A 6,043-nucleotide genomic window follows, 5' to 3' on the forward strand; every position below is an offset into this window, starting at 1 on the left:
GTCTCACTAAAGCTTCCGTACCTTCAAAGAGGGGCATGCAGCCGCAGTCCCAGCAATGGATGCCGAAGTGGCCTTGAACAGTGTTATGGACGTTGTTATCGTGCTCTCCTAAATGATTGTTTAGGCGCCTGCCTGTCTGTCCAACAAAGACAAATGAGATATTGTGAAGCTTTGCCTCCTTAACAGCCTCAATAAATCTTGCTCACAAGAGATGCAACATAGCGTTGCTGCACAGGCTGATTGCCTTTCTTGGGTTGGCTACCCTTTGGCCTTAATTTCAGCCATAGCGGAACAGCTTCTGAAGTGCACAAAACATGATGAGCACGCTCGGTCAAGGAACCAGCCGGTTGAAAGACACAGGTTTGCAGTGCTACCGTATGTTCATGATGTCTCCCATAGGCTAAAAAAGATTAGGGGACCTGCAGAAATCACAGTCCTTTTCTCAGCCCCGGAAAAGCTGGCAAGTCTCTGTAAGTGTGTAAACGCGCCTAAATCACGTCAGAGTTGTTGCTCTGCCGAGCACAGAAAACGTTTTGCGATGTGTGCAATGAATGTGGTTTCCCAAATTCCCATTTTCAGGCAGTAAATATATTGGACAGATAGGCATGCGCCTAAATGATCGTTTAAGAGAGCACTATAACAACGTCCATAACACTGTTCAAGGCCACTTGGGCATTCATTGCCGGGACTGCGGCTGCATGCCCCTCTTTAAGATACCGAAGTTTTAGCGAGACACAGCTCACCCGGTAAATTATTGAAGCTGATTTCACCAGAAAACTGGGTAGTGTGTGCGTTAGTGCCCCCTCTATCACGCTGACCCCTAGTGAAATTTTGTATCTAAACAGATAGAAATTGTGATGTTTTTTTTTTTCAAGTGACCATGTTCTTTTTACAATGACTTGCTGTTAGAACACCCCTTGTGTCTGGCTTTCATTTTCTGCGCATGACCCCTCTGTGTATACACATACGATGTGGCAACGCAATAAAATATTGTTGAAAGTCAGTGGAGTGTGTCTCTCGCAGTCCTTGTCCTTCACGCTGTACGTCATTTTTTATACTGAATAGCCAATATTGATTCAAAATTAGAAAAATATAGTACACATCTGAGCTGCAAAAATGCAAGTGATGCAGCAAATGGCCTTTAGCTTTCCAAAAGAAAAAGAAATGTTCACGGTTAACCACGAGGTGCAGGGACTCCATTCTCTGAGCATCTTGACCAATAAATGCAGCGCATGGCATTGCTGGAATCTTGCAGCCTGCATTAGCAAAATAAGAAGAGAATCATGAGAATTTAGTCCGTGCAATTACACATGTACTTTGCGGAAAATTTGATAAAGCCACAAGCTCCTCAAAGTAACAAACTTAATGTGACTGGGCAGAATGCACCGCTCAGGCAACTGGGCAAGACAAGTGAAAGGTAGGAGAAGTTTCTATTTTGCAAATTAAGGAATTGCATGTTACTGTGAATGCTAAACCACTGTGTCATTGTGAACACAAGGCACATACAGCAGCAAAAACATAAATTTACAGTAGCCTTTTCACCATAGAAAATAAGAGTGAATAAAGTTTAAAGACTACCAATGACATCTCTCAACAACAGACATTTGTCCAAGAGTGTGGATGTTACCTTAACACAAAATTGACATTATGAAATCTGCAATGTATCTGCATTACACTTTATAAGTACTGCAGGTGAGAAGCTTACGGGATATTGCACATTAAGAGTGAAATGCACAAGGCATTAAAAAATGACTGCTTTTACACAACATTATTACACTAGGAGACAAAGAGAACTGTTTTACAGAGAGTGCACACAAAATGAAAATGAGGGAATCCCCACTGGCATTCTCATTTGCCCTGCAATACATGCATCCAGCCCAACAATATCCAACTCTCCAATGCGGTTTATTAGACACTTTCTGAATCCTAAAATTTATCGTGTATTTCTTATTTACTAATTTAGTAAGAATGGGCATTTTGGCATACTTTCCTCGAAAACTTAGCATGTGTTGTCAACTATTTTTCTTAGAGCACGCCCCCTTCTTTCAATGGGTTAGCTTGGCAATGCACTGACAAGTAGTATTCCCTTATTTAAGCTTATGATCCTTCCTCATGCTCCCACTTCATGCTCTAAACTGTGATGCCACTCCGATGCAGCTTATGTTAATCTGCGACTATTTACATGGTCCTTCTTTCTGTAGCCTCTCAACTAGAGCCTGAAATTTCTTGTCTCCTAGAACAATCGTCTTTCTTGCCCAAAACATATTGCACGGTTACCCCTCATAGGGGGGAGGGTACTGTATATGAGTTTTCACATATTCAATGAACCTCAGAGACAACCATTTCTCATCCTGTGTTGCTACTATCCGCATGAGTCACAATGGTTGTAAATTGGCTACCTGCCCTCTCTCGCTTAAAAGTACATTTTGCATGTGAAAAATAACCACAAGCATCACATTTCATTGAATGAGTGCTCCTGTGCATGTTTTTTTTCCGTCTGTAATGGCTAAGTTCAACATGGTCAAGTTGTTTGAAAACTGTCTAGCCTCAACCAATACTTTGTGTAGTTTCAAAATTATGATACATTCATTTTTCAAAACTTGTCCCAAATTAAGCATGAGACATTTTCATGATGCAAATGAGGTAAGGTTGTGCTCAGAGACTATGATAGGCCTGCTATATCCTGCAAAACTATGTGAAATGAAATATGCTTGCAATTTTCGTGAGCAGCTAGCTCAGTATAATTAGGCACATTACCTGCGGAAACGTTTTTTTAACGCTCCCGAGAGGTCCTGGTTTCTTGTAATTTCTTCAAATCCCGTGCAGTCTAGATTGCAATCCGGTGCATTTTGATTTTGATATTGTATTCAAAATAAAAACAGCTGAAATTTTAAGGTTTTGATAATTGTATGGGAATAAATTAAAGGTAGAAGAGTGTAATGCAATGAGCAAATAACAAGCTCATTGCAGAGAGTAAACAAATATTCCTTTCCTGCAAATAAATTGGTAGCAGGAAGGTCATACGAAATTAGCAGTTAATGCACAATAAAGAATATGATGCTACAATGCCCCGGCATTCTGTGAATATTCTTGCACAAAGAAAATCCTCATTATGAAAGACCATCAAGAAAATGCAAATGTATACTTTGGATCAGCAGTCATACCTGCAGTATGCACTGTACCATCGGCAATATTTACAACCACCGACAACTGCACATCATATCAAGCTTAGGCGGCCAAGGAGCCCGAGTTTTAAATTATAACTTGACTTATTATATTACACTACACAACTATATCTACTTACAATGTTGTCTTCTCAACCGCTTTCAAGAAGACGTTAACCATCTGTCTGAAGGCGAAAGCAAGTGGCTTGCTCTTGATGGGGGGCGCCAAGGCTGGGCATTGTGAAATCGCTGCTACCATCTGCATGACCTGCGAGAAACAACGCTCTAAGTACAAGATAAACAAATGCTATTAGAGCAAAAGACAAGATCATTGGCAATGATCCTCGTTTTGGTTTGCACGAGAAAAGCCAAGAATATGGACTTTGTGCTGCTTACTGAAGAAGCAAGCCTCCTTCCAGATGTTGCAGTCATGCATTAAGATTGTCACACAGCTGCATGCTTGTATGCTGCTGTCGCCAGTACGCCAGTATGCTTTGAAGTTTATTATTTCAAGTTAAATTGATTATTGTGTTTTCTTCCAATTCTTGGCAAACAGACCAGCAATGAAATAGCTCACACACATACCCCCTTTTGAGGAGAGAATTCACACACACGCACGCATGCATGGGCGCACACACACACGCGCACACACACACACACGCACACATGCTTCTACCACATGAGCAGCTTCCTGTGCTTGACACACATACATTTTTTTTTATCCTGTGTCACTCCTACTGCTAAGGCATAAAAAATCCTTTGTGTTACCAACCCCAAACTCCTCAACCTACACCTCCAGCTTAAACACTTTCTCGAGAGCCAGGGCAAGCCTTCTAGCTTCCCCAGTGCTCCAAACTGTAGTTACGAATTTCAATAGGGCTATAGGCGACAGCTCTTGAAGGGCATGCAAATTACCCGGAGACCTAAAGCTTATATATGATACCTCTAAAGCACAACACTTCAAATTTTCAATATTCATTAAAGCTCCTGAAGACAATTGCTATATACGTAGAACGTCTCGAATAACCTGCCGCTAACAATTTCAGCGGTTGTCTGCATCAAAAGAAATGTGGGCTAATGGGAAATCCACGTCTTTAAGATCGGAATTATTGTAATGGCGAAACACACTACCAGATTTCCTAATCATTTATTTATGCTCTGGATGTAACGTTCCTTTCACAATAAAAAACAAGGATATCGATTCATTAGGGCATGGGAGGAAAAAGGACGAAGCGTATACTTGGCGCCTTCCCACTGGTCCTCCCGAGAAACGGCGCCTCATACAGCAGTTGTCCAGGGTGGCTTGAAACGCAACTCGGCTTTCAGGCGGGAACACTCGCTGCACCAAATCGGAAGAGTTTTATTGCGAGTAAAACTCTACCGGCCTCATGCAATACATACGCACGCACACAAAACGCATCCACACGCACACACAAGTATACGCACTCTCAAAGCGCAGACACAAAAGCGCGCACATTGATGAACACAAACAAGCACACATACATGCATGCAGGCAGACACGCTAACACGTGCACGCACACACATCGACCCACAGACAACACACTCACAAAACACGTACGCACTAGACACGCGCAAACACGCCGGCCCATACAAACCGGCATGTACTGAACGCACGCGCGCGCGCGCACACACACACACACACACACACACAAAGCGAGCTGAGCTGAGCGCACACACGCACGCACGCACGCACACACAAAGCGAGCTGAGCTGAGCGCACACACAAATCAAGCCGAGCGCGAGCACGCGCACACGCACAGACAAAGCGAGCCGATAAAATGCTGAAGGCGTCCGGCAAGCAGCAACAGCAGCACGCGACCGCATCAGGGAGAACCAATACCGCGCCGGTTCCTTCGAAAGGTGGCTAAGCCAGTCCTTTTCTACGCGACGCAAAAGTGGTCGACCACATTTATCTGAAGCGCGAACGACCGCATTACAAGCAGCCGCGCTGAACGCACAAGAGAATCACATCAATGAACATTCAAGCGCTGAGAAACAAAGCGTAACTATGCAGGCGCACCACGCCCGATGTAAATTTGACAAACATTACTCACACGGGACGGGATCGAGGTAGTTAACTTGCCCTAGTAGGAGTGCAGCTGCTCTTGCTCTTACATTAGCGAATTATGAATTATGCTACGAGATCACAGTGAAATAATTCTAAAGCGAACAAAACAAATACCAAATAAACGGGCACTTGCCTGAAAGTTTCCATCATGCCAGTACTATCGACCGGCACGTTGCAAGTTCTCGTTTCAGCCTTCGTGGATCCATCTTCCAGTGCGTACGAACGCTTTGCTTTGAAGTGCGGCACGAGTAATACACAAAGCATGGGCCACATCTTTTTCTACCCCGCGCGCAAAACTAATCACACGTTTAAAATTACTTCGCACAGCGCGCGACGCGAACGCACGCGAAAACGAGCATGATGGCGCAGCTTCCGCCTTCCCGTCCTGCTGCGCGCCGAAGTGATGGTACAGCGTCGGCCGTCACTTCCGGTCGCTTTTCATTGGGCATGGGGCGGCCGCGCAAATTGAACGTTTATTCTGACAGGTTTGCTTGCTCGCATGGCCGCCTGTTTGCTGCTGCTTCGTTGTGGTCTCTAACTAGAGCGGTGAGGCGGGTAGTTGCTACTATGTTTTGTGCCGGGCATTTTATTTTGGGGTGGGGGGCGCAGTCTGTGCTGCATCACTGAGGGTACAGTACACAAATCGGGACCGTGAGCGAGACGATCGGCGCTCTTCTGCTGGTGCAATTAGATTATTCGCTGCGTCCGAACGAAGCAACTTTGCGAGGTCACAGCGTAGTTTCAGCGATATCATGGCTCGATAAAGACGCTCACATCTTGGTCGTGTGAC

General features: G+C 44.4%; 1 long non-coding RNA gene across 1 annotated transcript; it reads right to left on the minus strand.

Moving 5' to 3' along the window:
• Positions 1-589: 589 nt before the first annotated feature.
• On the minus strand, positions 590-4,474 carry LOC139054620 (uncharacterized). The gene is made up of 3 exons (XR_011511367.1): positions 4,405-4,474; positions 3,305-3,432; positions 590-1,256 (listed from the first exon to the last, which is right to left on the minus strand). It is a non-coding gene; the product is annotated as an uncharacterized lncRNA (long non-coding RNA).
• Positions 4,475-6,043: the final 1,569 nt, after the last annotated feature.

The sequence above is a fragment of the Dermacentor albipictus genome, chromosome 1 (assembly GCF_038994185.2).
Source record: "Dermacentor albipictus isolate Rhodes 1998 colony chromosome 1, USDA_Dalb.pri_finalv2, whole genome shotgun sequence".
Lineage (NCBI taxonomy): Eukaryota > Metazoa > Arthropoda > Arachnida > Ixodida > Ixodidae > Dermacentor > Dermacentor albipictus.